Source organism: Cryptotermes secundus, unplaced genomic scaffold (assembly GCF_002891405.2).
Source record: "Cryptotermes secundus unplaced genomic scaffold, Csec_1.0 scaffold973, whole genome shotgun sequence".
In the NCBI taxonomy this organism is placed as follows: Eukaryota; Metazoa; Arthropoda; class Insecta; order Blattodea; family Kalotermitidae; genus Cryptotermes; species Cryptotermes secundus.
Window position 1 is genome coordinate 547119 of NW_019745099.1, and position 27105 is coordinate 574223.

Sequence of the window (27105 nt, forward strand, 5' to 3'; positions counted from 1 at the left end):
TTACAGCTGTATCAGCGGGAGTTTGAGGGAGATGATATTTACGGATAACAAAATTCTTTATTGCCGAGCGTGAGAAAAACTGTTGGTTGTGAAAAACGCTTTCAAGTGCTTCAGCATTTGAGCACTAAAATACATAAAGAGAACATTAAAATTAAATCCACGGAAAGTGCTCCTGTTCAGAAACTTTTCAGTGAATTTTCTGAATATAGTTTTCCTCAGTTCTCCTTTGACTTGATGTGTATTTAAATATAGCTTTTCATTCAGTGATTACATAAAATTAATGTAAATGTAGATTTATTGATCTTAAAATAATGTAAAATCAAGTTTAATATTTGGTATGGTATAGAAATCCACTCCTAGGCATCTGCCCCCCCCCCGCCAAATTAAAAAAATATGGGAAAAAGGAAATATACCATACAAAAACAATTACATTTTTTCAATTTACTAAAAGTAGTCTTCTCTCTTTCTCTCTCGTTCTCTCTCTCTTTACGGCTCTACATCCCGTTGAACCTTGGACGATTTTTCAGTTTCTTAATCATGTACATAGTCGGTATGACTCCTTGGACGGGTGATCAGACCGTCTCAAGGCCTCTACCTAAACTCAGGACAAAATAAACACGGAATGAACGCACACAGATATCCATGCTTCGAGTGGGATTCGAACCCACGACCCCAGTGTTCGAGCGTGCGACGACAGTACATGCCTTAGACCGCTCGGCTACCGTGACCGGCTTTTAAAAATTTAGTTTCTCCCTTTTTCCAAAGGGTGGGGGTGACACTGTTTCACAGCGTGTTTCCGATTGCTGTTGGTGCGTCACGCAAGGTTCCAGGTATAGTCTTGTTACTTGTTGCGAACTTGGGTCGCGCCGCAGGGAGGTGGAGAGGCCAAACACGGATGTTGTCTGACGACAGGAAACCCAACATCCGTCGCGAGGCGGTGTGTTCCGCTGTGGCCGCATCGCGGCAACAGGCCTACAGCTCTAAAAAAATGATAATTTCAGTTCTGCAGCAATGTTTATACTACCTCAAGCGGCTAGTCGCTAGCTTCTCACACCGGAATCCCGGGTTTAATGCCAAAGCAGTTCACCTGGGAGTGGTAGACAAATTGGCTTGGCAGATTTTTCTTCCAGTATTTCCTGTTTACCGACTACATCATTATTCCACCAATGTCACTGCATTTCGAATGAAAGTGTTTATTTATAATGTAGTGTGATTTGCAGTGCATAAAAGCCGGACATTCCTTCTACCCGTATTCCCATTATCATTGTGCTAACGAACTGGAATTCAACCAGCAGAAATTTGTAGTCCTTTTTAATTGTTTCTTCCCCCATGTCCGTTACAGTTATGCTTGTGTTGAGAGCAGTTTAAATTGCACACTTTAAGTAAAGGAAGGTCAGTCTTTGGCTTCTCATCGTGGCGGCCCGGGTTCGAGCCCGGGTCTGGTCAAGAGGGATATGTGCTGGATAAAGTGGCGCTGGGGCAGGTCTTCTCATAGTACTTCGGTTTCCCCTGCCAATCTTCATCCCACCAAATTCTCCATCATCATAATCACCCGGGGCAGGTACAATAGGCCAAAGAGTGGCCGACGGGCCGAGTGGACCCAGCTGGACCCCCCCCCACTATGCGAAGAAAAAAAAAAGGAAGGTATGGCCTTCATGCATTGCTCCTTATTCAAGTTTACCTTAGTTCTGAATTCTGTTCTCTTTTGAAAACTGCTTTTCTTTGAGATCCTGCAGAGTATATCAGAGATGTTTCTTTGTTCAGTGTCTGTTCTTCAAACGCACTTCAGCTGACAGGGAAGTCGACGTATCTGGAAACAAAAACATTTCTTGATCTTACTTACTTACTTACGGAGCAGAGCCTTTCTTGAGGAGAAGCCAAATCTGCAGCTACTCAAGAATTTCTCAGCATTTTATGGAACCCGAAGGTTCACTACCGTGTTCACAAGAGCCCTCCTCTGGTTTCTATCCTGAGCCACATCAATCGAATCCATACCATCTCATCCTATACCTCTAAAATCCATTTTAATATTGTCCACCCACCTACGTCTTGCTCTTCTCAGTGGTCTCCTTCCTTCTGGTTTTCCCACCAATATCCTATATGCATTCCTCTTCTTCCCCATTCGTGCTACATGCCCTGCCCACCTCATCCTCCTTGACTTGATCATTCTAATTATACTTGGAGAAGAGTAATTGTTCTTGATCATATTTTATAAATGGGACTTCCTTACATATTAAAGTATTAATTGTATCGATATGAATATACTGTGACGCATTGCAAGGCAACGGGTTAGCTGAACACGTTCCCGAGCGTTACGGAGTCGACGGGAATAAGAGATCCGTTGCTGCACAACGGGTTTGGCTACCACGGTACTGCAGGAGCGTCCGGCACAACGCAGATGTGAAAGACAGTAGTGGAACCCTTGGAGTGGGTGCATTCTATGCGGGCCGCCAAGCAGTTATGACAGTAGCAGAGTTCCAGGGTGCACAGATGCAGGTGCTGAGTTCGAGAGACTAGAGACCAGTCTTGAGATTCAGAGAGCAGTGAGAAACTCGTCAAACAGTGTTCGTTCGGAAGGAGCTCAATGTGTGAGCTGTTATACTCAACTGTAATCGTTATAGAGACGTCCAATAAATCCAATCATCGAATCTATAACCAAAAATTATTAGTCACGCCTACCCCTTATACGTGAAAATATCTATACATAATTATTTTTTCTCATATCATAATGACTGGCGTGATTATACTCGTAATTACTGAATTCTTGTTAATGTCTTAATCATACAAGTTACCTTGTTTTTTCTTTATTTATGTACGCGTGTTTGTTCTGTCTTCCTCATGTGGTCGTACTTACTTTTGGGTTGTTCAGCAACTAAATAAAGAATTTAACCGCCGACTTACCCTCATTTTAGGGGGTTAGTACAATAAGCCCATCTGAAGAAGTATCAAGGGACTCATTCTCGTTGTATGCCTATTATTATATTCAGAAAGGTCTATGGCGTCGATCGGGGTTACGTTGCCCAAACACTGGGATTGAGGGTTCGAATTCTGCCCGTTATTTTTCTATGACGGTAGAGGTCTTGTGACTGTCTGATCCTCAGTCAAAGAATTTCTACTAATTACCTTAAAAAACATTAGAAAATTCCTAAGTAGAAAAGAACCTGGTCGGAAGGAGGCCATAACTCAAGTAAATGACTTTAACACTTCACTTCATCGCTGGATTTGTACTGCATATTGCCGAAACATGTAGGCTGAAGTTAATTGTAGTTATACAGGAGTTTCTTCGTGCCGCGTTTTGATGAATCCATTGCCTTGAAATATGCAAATAGATCGAGCAATGACGAAGTAAATGGTGTGATGAACATGGATGATGGATAGGAAAGGATTTATAAGGAATCTGACGTCGCCGACTTCAGTATACTGTCCCGAGTTTCACTGGAGATACTGAGTGAAACCACGACAAAACTAACAAGGATGGCCGGTAGATCGGCCAAGATTTTAATAACTATTTTCCGAACACAAATCCAAACCATCGACAGCATCGAGCTGGGTAGGAAGGTTATGACAGGAAATATATATATATATATGATACGGAACAGAATCTCTCTGTTGCAGAAGCTTAACCTAACTTCATCAAATAACTCAATATTTCGTATTTACGTGGATATTTTTAATTTGCAGCCCAACTAAATGTTCAGATTTTAAATCTGGTTCCATTTTTCTTAGTACCATCAAAAATTGCTGAGATATTGTGTAACGAATGATTGGGAACCTCGGTTTCCAGGATTAACGTCGAAAATGTCTGCTGATTTCATCTAATTCGTAATTATCTTCGGGCACGTTATCCATATTTTCAAATATTGGCTAAAGTTAAAGCGTTTGTACAGGGAACAGGGGGGTCTGAATCAAATGCTCCAACCATCGTTTGCTAGGTAACGTTTCGGCAAACACCACCTGTAAGCCAGAATAGCAAAGACCGAGCAGAAGTCCATTTGATATGCAACGGCTCTCTAAAACTCATTCTCATGTTAACAGAGATTCAGCAAAAGTTTCCGTGGGTACGAGGAATCTTGGGACCACCAGGCATTTCCGCTACAACGAATAGAGGAGAATCATTAACTTCTATTCGGTCCTCCCGAACTTACAGAAGAGAGTTCATTCGTGAATTCAATTCATTCATTCGTAAAAGAATTCATATAGCACTCCAATAGTTGAATATTTAGCTACGAAATGTTAATCATGTAAGGATCGTTACTGAGCAAAGACCAAACCGATGTTATTGTATAATCATTCGTTTCATTATGTACATTTGCTACAGGTTTCGATCCAGCTGGGTCAAAATTAGGCAATTTTCCATGAAATGTAATATTCGTTATTGGATTGTGTTTCTATGTATTTGTAAAGCGAATTCAAATTACCGTATTTACGCATGTATAGGCCGCACATTTTTTGCCAAAAATTCAAGAGGAAAACTGGGGTGCGGCTTATATTCGAAATATTCGAAATCACACTTNGTTATCATTAATATGAATCTCATTACAATCTTGGGGGGCAGGCGGTAGCGTAGTTGGTTGAGGCACTATGCTACTCTTGAATAGAGTGCAAATAGAACCTCAGAATATGAATAACCGCTACCTAATAACAAGAAGTGGCAGCCTTAAATAGGACACGATACAACATGCACAATAATTTTACCATCGTCACTAAAACGGAAAACAGAACATAATTTCACATAAATGCGGAAAACCACCAAGTAATATGTGCACAAAGAATTGAAAAACAACGCAGATTCCAAGGAAAAATATCTATTCTACGATACATCACAGACTTGTACTCCACGCTAAATAATAATAAAAGATTATTTTTTATTTTTAACTTTTAATTTTCAACGGAGTAATAATGTTTTACATTTTCAGGCTAATATCTAAAATATAAAGAAACAGGTATTGTAAAGAAATTAATTTTAATTACTAATATGGACCCATATTAGAAATACATAGGGATACAATGCAATAACAAACAGTACAAATAATGAAAAATTTCCACATGATGATCCAGCTGAATCAAAACATGCAGCAAATGTACATAATAAAACAAATAAGGATACATACAGTAACAATGGTTATTTACTACGTACTAGTTATGTTGACGCTTGTATAATAAAACTAGCTACATATTTTAGTGTCTGAAACGGATATTCTTTTTATTTTATTTCTTGAAAATTTACCATCTACTCCATAGTAACGATATGAGAAATAAGTAAATGGTTTAAAATTTGAAGGCTTGTGACGGGTACCATTCATTAATGGTTCTCCGTGTGGTTACACATCATCGAGAAGGTCTTCTGACCACATTTTCTTCAGTCTTCTTTTTTCCAAGGTTTGGGTGAATAGGTCACTTATGAGTTGGTTTACATGCTTTGTTGTTCGGTCTTTATATGTGCTTACGTTTGACTTAATTACATTTTGTATTAATGATATTTTGAAATCTTCATATAAAGTTTGGTTAGACATAGCATGGTGTTCCAGATTTCATATGGAGTGTTTTGGATTGGATTCACTGGAGTATTTTGGTATTTTATGGTTTACTACAACAATGAGGTTTATCCGAGATGCGATTATTGCTAGAACTGCTACGGATATGCAAACATTCCTGGAATTCGTTCGAGTTTGGTTTCTTCGCCGTAACTCTAGTCTGTTTATTTTAATGTAAGCTGTTCCAGACAAGCACAAGTGTTTATGTACGAAATAGCACATATTCTTTGTAATAATACGATAATTGAGAATTTCGGTCCCAGTTATTTGTTATAAATTAGTGACTGAAAGCAGCCGAAGTAAGAGAATGATAAATAAAACAAGACATTAAATAAATAGGACACTTAGCACAAGAAAATAACACGAAGGTCTAGTCTCACTCTAAGGAAAGGACACAAACTGATGGTGTCAGAGAGCAGGGAGGAAAACTTGGACCTAAGAGAGAGAGAGAGAGAGCGCCTAAGAAGAGTGATGAGCAAATTGCTTTACGGGGAATTCTTCTATAATTTACTACAGCGATCAACTGAAATGTGATAAGAAGAGGAGCAATAGCCTTATTTGGAAAGCTATAAGGATGATATCGCTTCTGAGTCATCGGACTAAATTGAAAATCTGAAGTCTATTCAGGCGTGCAATTTCTTGAATAGTTCTCGAAGACTGTGCTCTAAGGAGTTAGTCAGTGAACAATGCAAACGTTTTATATAATTGAAGCAAGTTGTCTTCTGGGTTTAGGCACCGTGTATTCTTCGTTTTGGCCGACGTTTCGGAGGAACGTAGCGCCTCCATCTTCAGAGCAGTTGAATAGCTGCGGAGAGCAGCTATTCAACTGCTCTGAAGATGGAGGCGCTACGTTCCTCCGAAACGTCGGCCAAAACGAAGAATACACGGTGCCTAAACCCAGAAGACAACTTGCTTCATTGTCATCGCCGTGAAAACCTCAAAACTTACGTTTTATATAATTGTTTGCAACGCATGTCTTACCTAAATTGACAAATTATAATTTTGACGGTGTAAGTTATATATAAATAAATACCAATACAGTAATGTGAATGTAGTTGGTGGTGATGATGATGATGGCAATAATAATAAGAAGAAGAAGAAGAAGAAGAAGAATACTGATGAAGTCAAGGAGGATGTGATGGGCAGGGCATGTAGCACGAATTAGGGGAGAAGAGGAATGCATATAGGATTATGTGGAAATACCAGAAGGAAAGAGACGACTAGAAAAGCCAAGACGTAAGAGGGTGAACAATATTAAAATAGATCTTAGAGGAATGGAATTGAATGGACTTGATTGATGTGGCTCAGGTTAGGGAGCAGCGGAGGGCTCTTGTGAAGACGGTAATGAACTTTCGGTTTCCATAAAATGCTGGGAAGTTCTTGAGTAGCTGCACAATTGGCGGCTTCTCAAGAAGGGCTCAGCCCATGAGTGAGAGAGTGAACAATAATACTATATGTACGTACGTATTTATACCACTAAAAGAAACTAAAAATGTGTCTACAGTTTTATCTGCTATAAGACGTCTCGTATCTTTGCGACAAGCATTCAGACGTGTTACGAAAATGCGAACGTATGTGGAATTCCTAAAAGCTTCTTAAAGTGACCAGCCCGATTTTAGTTTCGTTGATAAATGGAAAGGTGACGCAGAACCGGACGTTCTTACAAGAAACCTCCCTTGCCATGGCCTACATTATTGTCACAGAATTAGGTCACCCTTTTGCTGAATTCTGATGCAGCGGAGTTGCACAACGAGCGGAAAAGCACCTTCCGAAGGGAATCACCAGCCTACCATTGTTTGAAGCTGTTACTCGCGTGCCGACGGGACGAGTTAGACAAACATCCATGGGCGTTGTCAAACGACCGCGCGCCGAATCATAAGCGTAAATGTCCGGAATAGAGAAACTGACATCTCCAAGTTCGGTTTCAGGCAGGCAGGCACGGAGTGGAAGTGACATAGGACACAGGATGTATGCCTGGTGTTGCATGGACTGGGTTCGTCTGACTCAGAAGAGGCTCCAGCGGCAGCATCTTGAACAAACTCGTACACTAATGAACGTTCGTGTTCCACAAGAGGCAGGCAATTTCATGAAAAGATGAGCGACTATCAGCTTCTCTAGAAGACTTTGATCCCTGATATTAGTTAGTTAGTTAGATATTTAACTTACTCAGTTTTATTCTTCCACCGATACCAGTAAATCGGCAAGCTAGTTATATATTAAAGAAGAAATGACTAGAACATATGCTCTTATAAAACGCAAAGATGGTCTTACTGCCTGGTATCTCTGCGGACCCTCCCAGAGGATTTCTAGTCGTCATGTAGACCTGGATAGATGCTACTTGTATTATGTTTCACTCAGATACGAATTCTGATGTTAAGAAAGATATTAGAGCTGTTAGTGAGTATGCAAAAATTAGTTTTAATTAGTCCGTGTTTATCAGCAGATTTCTTTGTTGCTTCGATGTAATCTTCAGGTGATAACAGTTTACTTAAATGTTTGGCCTTTTCTGAATTTTTCCTTATAATTAGGCCGTCTAGACCTCTCTTAAGATTAAAAGTTACGAAGCAATGGAAAGCGAGCACTTCTAATTTAAGATCGCTGTAAATTGGAACAAAAACATATCATATGTGGAGTTTATTTTGCCCTTCATGCTTACACATATGACTGAAGGCAAAAGATATTCAGGTATTAGCTACGAGTACCAGGGCCTTGTTTGGTTTAAGTTATGGGTCTCAATTTTGATTGAAGGCACTGAAACGGTAGTTTTATGTGAATATTTATTACACGTTTCCTACAAAACTGGGGAACACGTCAAATTTCTGCACATATGCAATTGGTAGAATTCATGTTATTCAAGAAAGCGACAGTTTATTTCCCAGAATCTATATTAATTTATTTCTTTTAAGCTTATAGCAATGTAAATTTTAAACATCTGTGACTCTTATTCGTATTGAGAGTCGGGTTCTTAATGCCAAGTGGATAAAAAGACAATTTTCATCTACTTATAGATGAGAATATGCGAACGAACCAACCAAACCGTTAGCATCACCCAACAATGCTGCATACTAAAATGCCATGTTATATGAATCTTCCTTCGGTCTTCCACATAACAGTGGCAGACACGTCACAGCCTTAAGACAAGCAAATTCAAAGTCGTTCTATTCAAGGTAGACTGGATAGAGTTATTTTTATTATGCTTAGAGCAACATATTTTCTAGCTCAAGCGGTTAGTCGCTGCCTTCCCACCGCGGCGGCCCGGGTTCGATTCCGGGTCTGGTCAAGTGGGATTTGTGGTGGACAAAGTGGCGCTGGGGCAGGTTTTCTCCGAGTACTTCGGTTTCCCCTGCCAATCTTCATTCCACCAACTGCTCCACAATCACCCTCACCTATCATTTGGGGCTGGTACAATAGGCCAGAAGTGGCCGCAGTACAAGGGACTTAGTCCCACCCCACTAGCAATAAAAAAAATATTTTTTCTAAACATCTATAATATTTAACGGTTAAATGCACTACAACATAACCTCACAGACGGTTTCTTAGTCGCATTGCTGCCATTAGAGGAGTACGCATGATATAGGAGTACTGTCACGATTTAGGGGTGTGACAATGCAAGGGTATGGATTGGCTATTGGATTTATGGCCAGTTGTATATACCACTCTGAACTACACTTTACAGATCACTGACACACACATACTAGTGTCCTCAACCTAATACAGTCTCCACTAGCCGTTTCCTGGCAACGGATTTAACACAGGAACTACAAGAGTTTCGTTGAATTACACATTCCTGATATCGCACATAAAGTCTTCTTTTCCTAGCCGCACTCTTACAACTCTCTTCTTCACAGTTTCTCGTACAGAACTGCCTATCAGCTGGTCTCCGGCTGGCGGCCATTTTACACAGAACTCCTAGTCTTCTTTCACATGTTGACTTTCAACTGAAAACTGCCAACTGAGTTCTCCCATTCATCAGCCAATTACTTCACTTCACTTTACTCAACTGAACTGCACTGAGCCGTCCTGGGGTCCTCGCTATATAGCCTCGGGGCGGACCCAGCAGGAAGCACTGTCCTCCTATTATTGCGCGCATTCGTTTCCGTGGGAACGTGTTCACCGAACCGTTGCTTAGAAACGAGTTGCATAACGCCATTATTCTATTGTTGCGTGCATGCTGTGGGCGTTACCTAGCAAAGGCCGCTGTTCAGAGAGTCGCCGTTTAGCAACGGGTCTCTGCGCCACAATATATAATTTTTGCTCCTAGAGGGAAACACAAATGCTAAAATACTCGCAATAATATCTGCAATATTCAGAACAAATTATTATTTTTATTCCTTCACTTATTTGGAATATCACATAAATGTAACTTTGCAAGTCACCTAATAAATGAAAATAGATGGTACAAACAGGTTTTGTTCCCATTAAATACTCATTGTTGTTGCCAACTTGAATTCTGCACGGAAATATCTCTAATATGCAAATTCCTTAAGAGCAGCCCGTAAACAGAAGGCACTTTAAAGAACCGCCCAAAATAAATACCCTCAGTTTTCTGTAAGTATGTACGACAAATTTCAGCTTTCTATGTTCACTGGCTTTTAAGTTAGGGCTTTAACACGCAAAATCACACACATTCTCTTTTATTTATTAGCTATCATATGTAATTCAAATGCTGTGGAAGAAACTCAGTTCTTTCTAATTTTTTCGTACACTCATGCGTTCTAATATTTGTTCCATTTTTACAACACCTGTCGACTACATGAAGGTCTATCAATATCTGAGTCACTGAGTAGGACTTCGAATTTAGATCACAAAAAAGCTCTACCTATTGCTACAAACACTGCAGGCGTGAGACACAGATTTCTGAGATGACAGAATCTTGCTTGTTCTGATCAGGACTACTCCATCCTGAACTTTCACGGAGATCGGACGTTATTGAGAATTTTGTCTTAAATGTATATTTTTTCAATGGCTCTACAGCCCTTTGTTGGGCCCTGGCCTCTTCTTACACAGTCGGTGGGACTCCTTAGACAAGTGATCAGCCCGTCGCAAGGCCACTACATAGAGGACAACACAAACACAGACATCCATGTTTCAGTGGGATTCCAACCCACGTCCCAGTGTTCGAGCGAGAGAAGACAGTTCATACCTTAGACCGCGCGGCCACTGTGAACGGCTAAGGTCTAACGGAACAAATTTTCAGAAAGCACATTATATAGCTCTATATCTTATGAACTTAGTTAGTTAATTCTTAGGTGTATACAGTCTAAATGTAGTATACGTCACTCTTCCATGTCAAAATTATGTTCTACTAATTTCGAAACTGTCAGATTTATTTCAATACTAAATTTGAACTTAGTTTTTAAAATGCTGCAGTCTGGCCCGACAGAGAATGTTGTATGAAATCCACTTTTCCGAACACGTTAGAAATCGGCAGAGTTTCTAACTCGACCCTCTTCCTTACTACGGACTACGCGTATTCATATTCCAATCCTAACACCACAACAATTAATAATGAAGATACAAAAAAAGTACTAATTTCAAGTAACTCTAAATAGATCGAAGCATTTTTCGTGGAATTGTCAACAGCTGACAAAGAATAGGCGGCCGATCACGATGGCCGTTCGGCCTAAGGCATGAACTGTCTTCGAACGCTGGGATCGTGGGTTCGAATTCTACTCGAAGCATGGATGTCTGTTTGTGCGTTTATTCTGTGTTTGTATTATCCTGTGTGTAGGTAGCGATCTTGCGACTGGCGGATCACTCGTCCAAAGAGCCCTACCTTCTGTATAAGAAAGATTAAGGAACTGTAGAAGATGCCAAGGTCCAACAAAGGGCTGTAGAGCCATTGCCGAATGAATGAATGAATGAATGGACAAAGGAGATGCTATTTTTGTTAGATCCAGCTACCGGCAGAACCCTCAACTTTCCTTGAGATTTAGTATTGCCTGCAACCAGCCCGTTCCACGCAGTATCAGCGCATTTTGTCACCATAATCCCATGCGGCGCCATAGCGATTTTATTGAAGAGATGGACAATTAAAATATTGTATTATATTCTGCGTTGAACGTAGCCCAGTAGGGCATGTGGGAGTGGTTCAGTTGGCCGTACTGTTACACAGTATAGCCGTCGTCATTTGGTTAGCGGCCAGATACAGAATGAAGAATATTCAGGACTTCCAAAAGATCGGAAAGGTCGTAAGACTTGCCGGGTAAATGAAGAAAGTGAAGTTGGCGAACATGTGAGATGTTGCACTTATATCTTAACAAAACGTATGCATTCTTTTCAGAGAAGAATAAAACATATAAGACTTACACAGCATTTTATAAAATTTACTTCATTAACAGAACTCGCTTATCTCAAATCCTCTTCCATTTATGTTTTATTTTTTATCTAATCTCGTTGAGAATTTAAAAACAAGATGGAAAGTTTCTAAGTGGGCAACCATGTTCCTGAAAGTGGAAAAATATGACAGCCCCTGGATGCGATCTCCTGCTTCTGACGAATAGAGAGGCCTGTAAACGTTACCGTTTTTCAGAAATGAAACTGAAAATTATTGCTACGGTTATGGCACTTTTGTCTGATTCGGCAACCATCTAACGTAACGGTGTTTTACCGACATTGAAATTAAATAGGTTTAGTTCGAATGATAATTTTATTTACTAATTTATCCCCCTAAACTAGACGAAATATTGTATTACTTGTGGAAAAGCCTACTGAAATTCAACGGAGAATCATTTCTTTGTCCATTTTTTTTCCATTCGTTTCCATAAAATTCCTGCACTGCAGTCCTTATTTGTCCGTAAAAGGTAGTGAACTTACATATATATACAAAATGGTTTCCAAATTGTAACTGCCATATGCATCAGTAAGTGAAAAAAAATTGAAGAAAGCAGTCTTCTGGGCTTTGGCGCCGTGTATATGTGGTGTTAACCGACGTTTCGGAGGAACGTATCGCCCCCATCTTCAGGGTTGAAGAAAAAGTATAGGTAAATCTGCAAGCGACAACACCGTGAGACACGGTAACGCAGACTGAAGAGGATACCGTTAGAGCAGAGAGGGAAGGGGATGAACTGCGAGTAAANAGGAAATGCGAAAGCATGTCCTGTTCTTTAAACTGGCTCCCTTGATTTCCGAGATCTTCGCACAGGAATAGCAAATAAATGACTTCGTGTGAGTAATTATATTCACGGTCCTTTTCAACATTTACCTTCCGAGATTTTCAGCAAAAGCTTTTTGAATCCTTTATATTTCCATATCAACTGCTAGATTTAGTTTCAGAGATGCTAAGTTGGTTAGCTTAGAGCCAAAATACAGTAAGAAAGAGGTAAAGCTAACCCTGTAACAGGCCATGGAGACCCATAGGGTTGTGAGGTGTTGAGGCTCTCAAATTTTCTAGACAGTCGGCTCACAGATGGCGGTGAGGTTGTCAGCCTTACGAGCCGGCCGCCCTTTACGCCCCAGGAAGATTCTTGGTGGTAATTCCTGTTAGAGGCTGAGTCAGCACCAGGGCCATAGTGCGGCTGGAAGGATTTGGCCAATTTAAAAATCCAGTGACCTCATCGGGACTCGAATCCGCGACCTTCCGGCTTGTAGTATAGTGCCTCAATCAACTATGCTACCGCGTGCCCCCGCCAAGAGACAGTAGGAAGGATTATTTTCAGAGAAAACTCCACACACAGAAGATGTCCGGAAAAGAGGGACTAATTTTAAAGCGACGTATTTCGTTGGTGGCATGGAAGGTGTAAATTACATACTAGACATTTTCTTATAGCCTATAAGAGTAATTTCACCAATTACAGCTATGCCTGTGGGTTAACGTGAGAACTTCTTGGTTCTTTACAACTAGACTTGAAAGGATTCTGACGATGGTGTATGCTGTACAGAATTATAAGGTATATTTTGGACTCTATCTACAACGTTTCGGAGACTGGACCTGCCTCCGTCCTCAGGTGGATGGGGCAAGATAGCCCTATTCAGACCAGTGATTGAGACTAGCTCTTTCTAACGGGCCCAACTGAGTAGGTCTATCTTGCCCTATCCACCTGAGGACGGAGACAGATGCAGTCTCCGAAACGATGTGGTTTTTTTGTCTTATATATACCAGAAGTTGGATAGAGTCCAAAATATACCTTATAGTTCTTTACAACTGTCCCTCACTTGGACTTGTTAACACGCCACTTAACCGTTGATATTACTACTAATATTGTACCGAAAAACATTTGAGAGTAGAAGTGAGAAAACTCCGTTACTGAACCCTCTTCCTTGTATCATGTGCGAATAATTCTGCCGACGCTGTTAGGAACAATAACTAGGAAAAAGAAGATACGACGATGAACCTCGCTTCCTCGCTATATGAAAAATTCTAAACCCTCAGTGCTACAGGACAGAGTTTTTCTTGAGAAACTTATAATCTAGTGGAAGATCTGCATTATATTAAGCTTTACCAAATTTAAATTAGTTACTAAAATTGTACAATTTAAAAATATATTTGCACTCTCAGAACGTATATTCTGAATATTTGTCTCTCGTTTAATTAATTTCTCTGAATGCAGAAAGTTGTGTGCGTAATTAAAAAAATCCACAAATTCGTGCGTGTAGGAACATACGAAATTCAATTGCAGACTCACATCGCATGTTTACTTATTGCCGGAAATATGTACAGGGTTAGAGGCTATAAAATACAGCCCATAAATTAGGGTATATCTGTTGACATATTTTCTCACATTATAACTTGCCACTTTCTTCTATGTCAGTTCAGAAGTCCCCGTCTAGTTTCTGAAACATTTGTCCTTATACAGAATATATTTAAACGGCAACGCCAGCCCGAGGCCTCTCAATTACAATTTGCGAATTTCCAGTCTATATTTCGTGGACCAAAATCTAAATGATGACATTTTTATAATACATTACGGGAGTCTTAGGATTCGATCAGAATTTGCAGCTCTAATTATTCGTGGGAACGTCAGAACATATTGCCAACCAACATTGGCGGTGAAAACTAAATACAAAGGCTACTGATTATCCACATTTCAAATATACCGATTTGCTAAACCCACGACGAAATCGACGTGTAATAGCACACAATATGTTATAGAAATATCGTCATAGGTTGGAGGGCGGTAGCCCATTGAGGAAATCATTTTACTCGAAATTCTGAAAACAGGCTCAACAAGCCGCAAGGGCGTGAAGCCACTGGGCCACACCTTCATACTCTAATGAAACGGTATTTCATAGAGAGAAAGAAACATTTAACAGAAAGAAAACGGGAAGTAAGCTGCAAAAATCATACCTGACAGCTGTTTAACTAACTAACTCTATGGAACACAGTCCTTCTTGACAAATTAATAATCGCTCAGCTATTCAAGAAATTCTCAGCTGATTAAGGAATCCTAAGTTTCATGGCCAAGTTCATAAGAGCCCACCAATGGCCTCTATTGTCTGCCAGGTGAATCCAATCCATATCCTCACACCACCGAGCTTCTGCTTCTACTGCATTCAATGTTACATAAACATTCGCAAATCTTATTTCATTGCGTGCGTTTATAATCTCTTGGAAAGAATCGTCATTTGGTGTGCAGTTATATAGTATCTTCCTATCGACCTCAGTCCACGTACTTTTGCCTATAAAACATGGACTAATTGATATTTTTCTTTTCCTTGGCACTACAGCCCCAGTGGGCCTAAGCCTACCTCCATGAACTTCTCCGTTCACTTAGGTTTTTCTAGATCTTACACATTTGGTAGGACTCCTTGGATGAGTGATCAGCTCGTCGCAAGGCCTCTACATGTACACAAACACAGAAAATCGCACACTCACAAACTAAACATCCATGCCTTGAGTGGGATTCGAACCCGCGATCCCGGTTTCCAAGCGAGTGAAGACAATACATGCCTTAGACGGCTGGGCTACCGTGACCGGCGGACTACTTGATATTAGATGCTACTAAATCAAGAATAAACACAGACACATAAGCTTTCAAGCGCAACAGGACAAAGAACCAGCTTAAGTATGAAGTAAAAGGTTCCTATAGAAATTTCTCGGAAAACCCTTGAACCATCCGATGCAGGACAAGTTCATAAACACTGCTAAAGTGTGGAGATCCCTTGGAAGCAGAGCAGCTGTACGAATTGCAGTATTTAAAACTTATTCGTCCAGTAACTCAGCCAAATATGAAATATTGTAACTTCGAGTGGTAAATGTAGAGGAATAAATAAATACGAACTTGACTCGTTACCTGCAGCTGACGGCCGAATTGCTTGCTATAATCTTATTTATAAGTCGTCACTAGTGACCACTGCGAACAAGGTGTGAAGTGGAGATTGTCGTCGGTGTGTTCGGCGCGGCTCTTTGCACTGGACTGTCTCTCTTGTCTCACCTTGCCGTTTGTGTGATGTTTCAACATTCCAAAGGAGGGGCATATTTGATTAAGACGTACTCTACAAACCAACGGATCCTAGCCCCATCTCGCGGATGTCAAAACCCCTTTCTCACCTATATCAGTGTGACTGATGGGCGGAGATATGGCTATCAGACAGTACGACACATTTCTTACGAGTATTTGTGATTGGTGGCTGTCGATCTAAGACTTCCCCCTTTAAGTCTTGTGCAAATATTTAAGTTACATAGTTAAGTCTCATGATGGCACCCGAAATTGATAACCGATAGAGGATTTCCTACTGCAGGAATCTTTACCGGGTATGGATAATGTTCATGGCAGGTTGTATTAAAAAAAAACAGTATGTGGAGTGATTCCAAAACAAATGAAACCGGTCACGAGTCACGGCGATTGCAGCAGCTCAGGTCCATTCAGAAATAATATTCTAGAGAAATATAACCCGTATGTTATTGCAGGGACAGTTTTTAAATGACTTTAAAATGTTCAAAATCTGTCCTTTTTGCGGAGCAAAAATGTATTATTTATTGCGTGATCACTACTTAAATATACAATCCAGTTATCGCTAGATTAGCAGAATCCGAATATTCCGTACTGTAGCTTCTAAATGACCGATTTTCAGCATTATTGGTATTGCAGGATTGCAGTTTCTCACAGCGGTGGTTATGAATAATTCCATCTTCTTGGAATATAACGCCGTGTAGGCTATTAAAAATCAACAGACACTTCGGAGGAATATATAGCCTCCATTTCCAGGGTCGAAGAATAATAGAAGCAAGAAAGGAGCATGGCTCTCTTCCTGCTAGCTTCTTGCTTGGCTTATCCTTATTGATGAAGATGGACACCAAACGTTTCTGCGAAACATCGGTTGACTTTCAAAGGACTATACCAGAAGATGGAATTTTCATCATTGGTACCCTTTTAAAAGTAGATTTACATACAAGTTCATTAAATTATTTCAACATACGTACATCACGTGAGATAAAACAACGCTTTTTCGCCTTCAGCGTCCAGAAATTGTTAGCACCGCAGTCAGTATGGATGGGTGTCAAACCTACATGACAACAACTTAAACTGTTGCTATTGTCAGTGTTCTCTTCCTCACGCAATGGCTACTCCCCCCTGAGTTACTTTGTCAGCAGTGGTTGCATTTAAACTTCTTCTTTCCTCCAGATCTCAAAGCGATTTCCGTTTTGAAGGATGTCAGTAAATTTCATTATATCTGCAGTCATTTATTTAGAATTGTTCCTTTTCAACCCGACCAGAAACTCTATTCAGATATCTGAATCCTGTAAACCCAGTACTGCTCAAGGAGTAGTAAATGTAGTGAACGCCGAACTTCAAAATATTTCTGCAATGAATATGAAATAGGTGATCATCGCGAAATATTATATCATTTTATAAACTGAGCACTTACGAACTATATGTTTACAATATATAAATCTGTTATGCAAATTTGTTTCTGTAAAGAAACATAACATGGATATCGTATAAACTTATAAGGGAATGTCTTCATACTTCAGAATTATAAAAATCAGCAAATAAACTGTTAGCTCCGCTGCTTTCATGTCTTCAACTATAGTGTGACGTAATTGCTCTATGCAGGAACTGTTGAGCCACAGAGGCCTTGGGGCACGCGCGTAACATGAGAGTTGCGAATTGTATCGGCGCGTTGCTAGGCGACAATATATATATATATATATATATATATATATATATATATATATACACGTGACTGTATTAATCCCATAACCCCAATTCGATTAAATCAACGGTAAAAATGCATGAAGTGCCAGCCCCCGATGAAACCGATGCTCAGAGTCTGACAGGTCCGCCATTCAGCATTACTACACAGAACTAATCCTATAGGAGAAGAGAAGAGCTACACCAGCAGTGGTCGCAAATATAAATTTTTAAAAACTGAATTCAGTATACTGTTTCTAATCGAATTTAAAAAGCAACTAACAAAATCCGGTGCCAATTTATGTTTGGTCTCTCTAGCGCTAGCACTAAAATCGTTGATATACTGTGCGTTAATAAAAAAATGTATAGCCTGTACATTAATTTTTTGGAGTGCTTAAGTAGGAATGATGTCTCGTGGAATGTTTTAAGATAACTGCAGAACCACCATGAAAGAAAAATTCAGAGTATGAGATGCGCGCCAAGGCTCAAATTCTGCAGCCACATCACCGTGAAGATTGATGCATGAATCTCACACACGTACGAGCCTACTCCTCTCAGAAGCAAACATTCTTGCAATATAAAGAGAGGACAGATGAAGCTGGCTCAATCGGTAAAGCTTCTGACTTGTCTTCGAGAGGTGATCGGTTCGAATCTCGGCTGAGATACCGACTATCCCGATTGAGATATTTCGTGGTTTCTCTGTGTCCCTCGAGACAAATCTCGGGATAGTACCCCAAACGACTGTTTCAGTCCACATCCGCTTCACTTCAGGGTTCACAATTCGACACTCTTATTTGAGATGGAAGAGTCATTAATTAAACTACAAATAAAATAGAAAAATAAACAATAGATCCAATACTTTAATTGCCCAGTTATGTACATCGAATCTCTTTCGCTGCTTTTCGGGAAGAACGGGATGAACCAAGGACTCTGAGAACCATCTGCCTGCAGGCATGTACTCATGAGTGGAAGAAAGAAGGCGAGGGATGTGAAAACTTGGTGCGATAGTCGCAAATACCTTAGGAGAGATACGACCTCATGACCGAACGAAAGGAGACGGCCAGCTACACAACTTACAGCGAGGACAACTGCGACCGATTCTAAAATTAGACAAGAAGAGGACCCTGGCTGCTATAGACAATTCTTACACTACATATAGGCTGCAGTACGGAATTCTTCAGTATAGGCGTACAGCTTCAGGTGCTGTGCTCCACTAGCAATATGGCGCATAACTGCAAGGCGTATACAGCGCCTTCCGAGAAATGTGGCAAGGAACATTGACAAACGTTTTACCAATATGCTGCTACCGCTGGTCTGTTTGTAACTGATCACGCCCTGAAAGCGACACGCATTTGCCCTACTTTCGGAGTGCCTCATCTATAAGAGCTGTATTTTCTACAAATGGGACTAACCCTTGATGATGATGATGATGATGATGATGATGATGATGATGATGATGATGATGATGATGATGATGATGACGGTGGTGGTGGTGGTGGTGGTGGTGATTATGATGATGGTGGTGGTGGTGGTGATTATGATGATGATTGTGATGATCTATTTGAAACGAAAATTTTTACTGTAAATTTTACTCGACTATCAACCAAGGGTCTGATTGGAGATATAAGGAACCATCTTGAGGTTCTATCTATAACACTTGACAAATAATCCGAATACTTTTCATACAAATTCGGCAGGAAGATAATCTAATAATAATTTTAGAAACGCTGTCTACATCATTTTTTCTGGTAGCCAAATGTTCAATGCCTCACCAAGAATTTTCTGCAAAATATACAGGACGATCAAGTGAGGAGTTATTTAACGTTGCTTCAACACGTAAGCACTAACACAATTTGACGTCATATGTTTTGTTGATATGGAGTAAATATTTAACTAAATTTAAATGATATTTTATAGAAGAAATTAGAAGTGTTTCATTTCATCCAATTATCTTGACTTATAATACTTGAATGTAAAGAACTGGTTTGCTGGAGAAAATGTACTCATCCCTCGTTTCAAACGACAAAAGAACTTCTTATTCAGTTTCAAGAGGACATGAATATTCTTGATACATTTCAATTTCGTAGGAAAATAAAATGAGTTTTCTGTTACTGAAACCATGAAAACAGCAAATCTCAGTTAATATCCCCATTATATCAATCTGCATAAACTCATACTTAATTCTGTTTCACTGACTTGTGACTAGAAATCACAGTCTCCAAATGGGTGTGGAGTTAGATTGGGGAAACTTTTATTACTTCGGATACATTTCCCCCCCCCCCTTAGCACTACAGCCCCAGTGGGCCTAGGCCAACCTCCATGAACTTCTCCGTTCACTTCGGATTTTCTACGTCTTAGACACACGGTAGGACTCCTTGGGCGGGTGATCAGATCGTCGCAAGGCCTCTACCTGTATACAAACACAGAAAAACGCACACAAACATCCATGTCTTGAGTGGGATTCGAACCCACGATTCCGGCTTCCGAGCGAGCGAAGACAGTGCACGCCTTAGACCGCTCGGCTACCGTGACCGGCCTTTGGATACATTACAACTGAAAATACTGTTAACGCGAATGAGGAACTGATGAGAACTTCAGCGGCAGAATTGCATAATTTGTTGAATGAGACATGTCGAAAGGGGCAAATTCCGAAACCAATTTGGCATAAAAATATTTGATCTTGGCATGGCAAGGTAAAACTTGTCTCTCTTCAATCCAATATTAGAGCGTATAGGGCCGTTGCTATGCAACGGTTCGGTAAACACGCTCCAGTTGCTAGTCAGCAGATTCTTAATAACGTAAAAGTTGGACTACAACGATGGAAATTGGGTGTTTCTGCGTGGTCCTGGTCATTCCTTTCGATTGACCAGGGTGGGGAGGATGTTGGGAATTGAGACTTCTTTCCCCTCTAATTCCTTGACTTACGATCCATGACTGCATAGCGTTTGCTCTACTAGTTGTTGCGTTTTATTTGTCGGGCAGTAACGAAGTTCCCAGAAACTGGATAACCTTCACTGAAGGTTCACTGCCTGGAAACGTCTTGTTGAATGAAATGTGAGAACTTCCCACATTCAAGCAAACGCTACAGTGACAGCTCAGGTACCATTGCTTAGCAACGGCAACACTCTTAATATTATTCTGTTAGTGTAAGAGATGGGTGGGATATACGTATATCGCATATGGGATGAATAATGAACATATAAAAATTAGGGTAGAACGACCAGAAGATAAAAGGCCACTTTTGAGACCTAGCTGTAGGGGGGGGGGCAGTATGAAAATGTCTTAAGGAAGCGAAGTGTGAACGTGTACTTCACTGAAATAGCTGAAGTTTGTAAATGCTGTAATGAGCTCCAGAATGCATAAAACATTGCATATCTTGAAGGGATCTAGAAGTAGCAGTACTGAAGAAACATTCGAAATCTTGAAGTCAGTCAGTCAGTCTGCTAATGTTAGGCGTCGTCTCTGTAGACAAGCTGTGAAGCTGTCGGTTACTGAACATCCGTTTTATCGCGTCGACCTTCGTCATAAGTCTCTTCTGTTTCGATTTTAATACCACATCTAGCATCGCAAATCAAATGCTTACACAGACCAATTACTCGAATCTGAAGTTGCTAATTTTCTTCAGTTTTGAGCGGATATGTTCTGCGGCTTGATAACCTCGGTAGTGTCTGGAGATGGGAGTTAGAACTCGGATAAACATTATTATCATTCCTGAACTATTATCATCACGAGACTAAGTGTGATTTAAGCCCTCTCCCCACTCCAATAAACACTTAGTTTGTGTATAGGGTGTAATACAACGATATGTTACCCTCGGAAGTAATCAGTTTCAGTTTAAGTGTGTATGTGTGCGTGCGTGTTGGAGAGATAGAAGGCCCAAAGATTGTGCCAGCAGCAGCATATGGACAAAGATAAGGTGCTAGCTTTGGCTACAGATCTGCCGACGGCAATATCTCTGTTTTACAGCTCTTGTTCAACAAGATATGCGGTACCATGTTTCGTATATTAGATCAGTGTATCGCTTCGAGCTTAGCTTGCTGGTACATGGTTACTTCTGTCGGACTACATCCATTCAAGATGTCGCAAAGTGAATGCAGCTGTTATAAAACAAGTGACAATCATTGTGCGTTTTGTGATTCTGAAAATGAGTGGTTATGGAGTTTAAAAATCTCGCCGTGGCGAGACAATTCGTGATAGTTGAAAACAAATAGAGACAGAATTTCTGTTTAAAGGAATAGGCTATATTGATGTGCAATATATAAGAGTTCTGTAGTTTCACGAGGTGACTGTGTCAGATCACGACTTGATCCCAAGATCACGAAGGAAACCAATCTCCGCAGTATTAGGTAATGATTAAATTTTTACACCTAACTGGTTATAAGCAATCAAAAAAACAAGGAAGAATAATAAGCAGAGGACTTTGGTTAATCGTGAATACGATACGTTAAATATATACATCTACTTGCAGTATCTTAAGAGGAGCTGATGAGGTATCCCTCTGAATGTAGGGATTTGTGCTTCTTTGTGCAGCCCAGGACACAATGGCGATTTTCAGCAGAGGCTCGCCGGGTCGAAGGCCTGGAAAATTTTTGAGCCGCAATTTCAACGACTCTGTTGACAAGGTGCGAATATACGTTAAATTAAAAATACGAGCAAATCGCGTGTAATGGTGGTGCAATCTGGTCAAGATCGATCAATGTTTGGGGGGGGGGCAAGAACGTTTTGAATCTTCTCGACCTGATAACTGTACACAAGAGTATGAACCGCCACTAGCATATAAACGTGTGTTAGAGGATCTTACACTATCCTTTTCAACACAGCCAAAATCTGCTTCATGTCTGTCATTCTTTAAGAAGTGTCAGAATTTGCCTTCTCTCCGCGCTCCTATTTCTACCGTGCAATGTGCAATATAATTTAATACGTATCCCAAGTATATTTCTTCTTCTATTTTGAGAAACGACACGTTAAAATCCCGAAGAAGCTACAGCGTAAATTGTGAGGTACGAGAACGACTGGAAATTTCCTTGTTTTCTGATGGTAACACACCGAGTTGCACAATAGTTCTCCCGCTGCTGGTGATGTTTGAACAAGCTTACGGTCGAGACAGATGTGGCTTGATACTAGCTTTGTTTGCTGACGCTCGAGTACAGTATTGTAACTCATATTAAGCATTCTAATACACAGCAACCGTCTCTACAAGTCTTTTCTTTCGCAGGAAAATGTTATAGCTATGTTTCACTGAATTGTGATTCTCAGGAAGTCTGCAATAATTAGTATATATGATGAATGTGATTATTATTATGAGGACGTCGAGAATAAGCAACGATATCGAATGTTATAATAATAATAATATAGTCATAAATATCACAGAACAGGCTCTAGGCTTTTTCGATTTGCAAGGACAAAAATTGTTTTTTCGTCTTTCTTCTGGACGATCCCTCTTGTCTTCCTCTTTCCGATGCATATTAATGGAGCAGCTTCGGGGTTCACCTTCCAGGCATTCTTTCAAAAGTGAAGAGTTCTATCTTCTGGGATTTAATGTTCACTGAAAGTTCACTGGCGTTTCAGAGGAACATTTCGTCTCCATCCTCAGTGTCGAAAAAAAGCCAGACAAACATCCGAATGAAGCAGGCAGCAAGCAGAGCTCGACCCTAAAGATGGAAGCGACACGTTCCTCCGAAATATCCGTTGATTTCAACGGGCTACTCGTCGTCATATCCCAGAAAAACAACCCCTCATAATCTCCGCTATGAGAACCTCAAGTTCTTTCCACATGTCCAAGCCAATTTTTAATAAATTGCATCGCTGTTACTCCCGGTTTCCTCTAATAGGCGTAACTTTATTGCATTTGTAATCCGTCATTCTGTATCCTACGAATACTCCAAGGAAGCTCGTTTCAGTTGCCTCCTTTGCTTTGCATTTATTATTTCATTAACGTCAAACATGGCCGCGCCATAGCTGAAGCGGTTAGTCGCTGGCGTCCCACCGCGGCGGCCCGGGTTCGATCCCGGGTCTGGTCAAGTGGGATTTGTGGTGGACGAAGTGGCGCTGGGGCGGGTTTTCTCTGAGTATTTCGGTTTCCCCTATTAATCTTCATTCAACCAAATTCTCCATCATCATAATCACCCGGAGGCAGGCTACAATAGGCCACTCAGTGGCCGCCGTGCCGGGTGGGCCCAGTTGGACTCCATCCCCCACTAAGCGAATTAATTAATTAACCTCCAACATTCGAATCTATATAGAACACAGAAATTATTATTATTTTGCAAACTTGCAGTGTGTCTAAGATTTATTTTCAGTGTTGTTAACAATAATATTATTAGTTGTAGAAAAATTTGAAATAAACTTCTATAAATTAAGTGCAGTCATAACTTTTAGAATTGCACGCTCAGAATAATAAGATTTCCTCCTGTAGGTAATTCTATTAACGATAATTATCGAAAAAAATTCTATGATTTTTTGGGTTAAAATCATAGAAATACGAAGAGCCAGCACAAGTGTAAATCACGAAACTGTAAAATATTTGAGTTCTGAAGCCTCTAAATATTTTAATGTACTTCCGTAAAATATCGAATCGAACTGTTGTCGCAATTGTGTGCTTAGGATCTAGGTAGCTTATTTTCTTATTTTTTTTTACATGTTTATTTTCTTACTTTCAAATTTCGCAGTAATAAGCCTATTGTAGGCGTGCAGATTTAAATACATTCACACATTATATAATACATAAAATCGCTCACAAAACAATATATTCTAAGATGCAAACCAAAAAGGCATTTTTGGGGGTGCGGATTCGAGGATTTGTTATAAGAGATGCTTATTTAAAGGTGGGTGGTTGCATTCCCTTTGTATTAATTGAATGTGTATTAAATTANTTCGCTTGCAGATTTCTTATATTTTTTCTTCTACCCTGAAAATGGAGGCGATACGTTCCTCCGAAACGTCGGTTAACACCACATATACACGGTGCCAAATCCCAGAAGACTGCTTTATTCATAAAATTTCCTCTCCACGTTTCAAATATAAAGTTCTGATCATGGCGAATCAAAATCTTCGAAACATGTGACCTTTTAACTACCTTTTAATTGATTTACATTAAGAGTTGTATTTGACTGAAATCTGTTCTTCCATAAGACGTTCATATCAACTACAGACATTGCACTCGTATGTATGTAATGTCACTTAACATCAACCCTTTTCCTTTATATAGCAAGCATTCGGTAAGTGAACATTTTAGGTCCTTTACATATTCATATGAATGTGATCAGAATGCGGAAATGTGAGGAACATATTTATCAAGTGAAGTGTAGATTCTGTATTTAAATTATCTTCATAATCCTAATGTACCACATGTCAAAAATAGTTATTTAATGTTAGCATGATATATGTGCATCGTTATTTAAACTTATGTCACATTCATATCGTGCCCTTTAATTACAAACACGAAAATAACATTTTCTTTTTGAACTGATATTTTAAATCTCTATTGAAGATCACTGATAGTTAATACTAGTTTTAGAATGTAATAAAATCGGTAATAAATTACATAAACGTTTATATGAGCATCTCGTTTGAAAACTAAATACTTTATTAAGTCTATGCTAAAAAACGTTATGAAATATTATTCTTAAATAAAATTAAATAATTTCTAGCTCATGTATTACAAATATTTCTACTTTAGAGCCACATTATATGTAGTGTCTGGGGAAAGAAATTTGTGATGAATTGTTGCCAGAATGAAAGAAAGTTTAGGAAACAAATGCACTCTCTCGTCTGTCTAACGAAGTGAACACAATTTTATAAATTCTTGTACGTGCAACAGGTCTGCAATGGCCCATGATGAAGATGATGGTGAATAAATTTGAATGTATATAATATATGTATGTATGTCTCATTTCACTGACTGCATAAAGGGATCATGTATATCGACCTATTGAGAATATGTTCCTACACTCAAAAACTTATCGAAATTCAGATGTATTTCGTGTAAGAGAAGCACACTTAAATTTGTTGGGAGAACTTAATTTTCATGCAATCTATTTTATAATATTTTCTATTTCACATGCTACTTACCTCGAGTTATACTAAATTCAAAAAGAGAAGTGTGTTCCATAAAAAAACTTGATTCATTATGCAAAATATATTACGTTATGAATGTATATTAAGTGGTCCTCATTTCAGAAGCGTACATACATGAATTTATGACAATAAAATTATGCCCTGTGCATTGCAATATCTCTTTTACCAATTAGTTTTTTCTATGATAGATTGCATCTGTGACAAAGGAGCATCAGGTGTCTATGTACAGAGACATAAAGACGTGAAACTCTCCTCTAGGATATTTCTGTATGAGCGCTGCCATGATGTGAAGATTTCTGGGACTTTATCGTCAACTTGCGTGCAATCTGAAGAGTTGTTTAGAATACGGTGATAACGTCGTGATACACATTATCTATTTTCTGTCATAACAAAAGCCGTTTACTACATAAGTGTAAACTTTTAGAATAGCATTTTCACAAAATAGACGTAAACACGCTAATGTTTTCGTAAAACCAGAAACAGAGAGTAACTCACGGGCGTTTCCTGGCGATCTGCAGCAGTTGGACGCGTGTAACTTGGCGCAGTGTCTTCCAGTCAGTGTCGGAAACCTGAACGGTGTTTGGATACACTAAATGTAGGGCGAGTCGATCTTCTTCTGCAACAGCAAACTGTGACTTCGGAATTGAAGCATATTTTTTTTTCTCAGGAATGATTCACCGCCATTTAACACACCCAGACGCGGCAGCCATCTTGGTTTGATCCAAACTTAATTTCCTTCACGAAGGTAATCGAAGTTATAATCAGAGATTGAACTGTATAGTTATATTCATAAGGTTCTTTTTCATATCTATTATCACGTTTCTAACGCCACTGTGAACACTTAAAACATCGCACGATCTAATGAAAAAAGTAATTTACGTAACATTAAAACAGCCTATCCCTACGTGACGTATTAGTCTTATAGCACCGTAGCGGGAGGTTATATGAACACAAACGTAAAGCAATAAGGACTAATTTCCAAGTTAAGCACTATTCACATTGAACCTTAGTTACCTATGTGACGGATATTAAGTCGTTTTTTCGAGGTAGTTATCAGAGAGTAACCGTGGCAACAGGAAGAGCAAACAGAGCAAGCATCTGCTGATAAGAGGGGTCGGGCCTACATGAAGCGTCATAAAGACACGGCCACCTTTGGTCACGACCCACTAAATACAGAGCTACAGTTCGGTACAAAATTATTGATTTATTTTATTATATATCGAGAAGCTCACGGTCGTCCATCTAGTGAGGAAGTCACTCAACTTTTATGCAACCGGAAAATTTAATACCAGGATAAAATGACCGTTCACCGGACTCCATTCTGAACAGACGAAACCAGTCCACACCCTGCTTCCTTAAGTTCAATTAAAATGTTATCCTTTCATTTACAGTCTTGTCTTGTTTCTTCCTTCCATGTTCTT

At 39.7% G+C, this 27105-nt stretch overlaps 1 protein-coding gene across 1 annotated transcript in view; it reads right to left on the minus strand.

The window, feature by feature from the left end:
- The window catches only part of LOC111875004 (box A-binding factor), a 70866-nt gene extending 44647 nt beyond the window's left edge, over positions 1 to 26219 (minus strand). The window contains exons 1-2 of the mRNA XM_033755677.1: positions 26180 to 26219; positions 1682 to 1810 (exon numbers count right to left, since the gene is read on the minus strand). The gene's annotated coding sequence lies outside the window, so the exon portion shown is untranslated. The remainder of the gene's footprint in view (positions 1 to 1681; positions 1811 to 26179) is intronic.
- Positions 26220 to 27105: the final 886 nt, after the last annotated feature.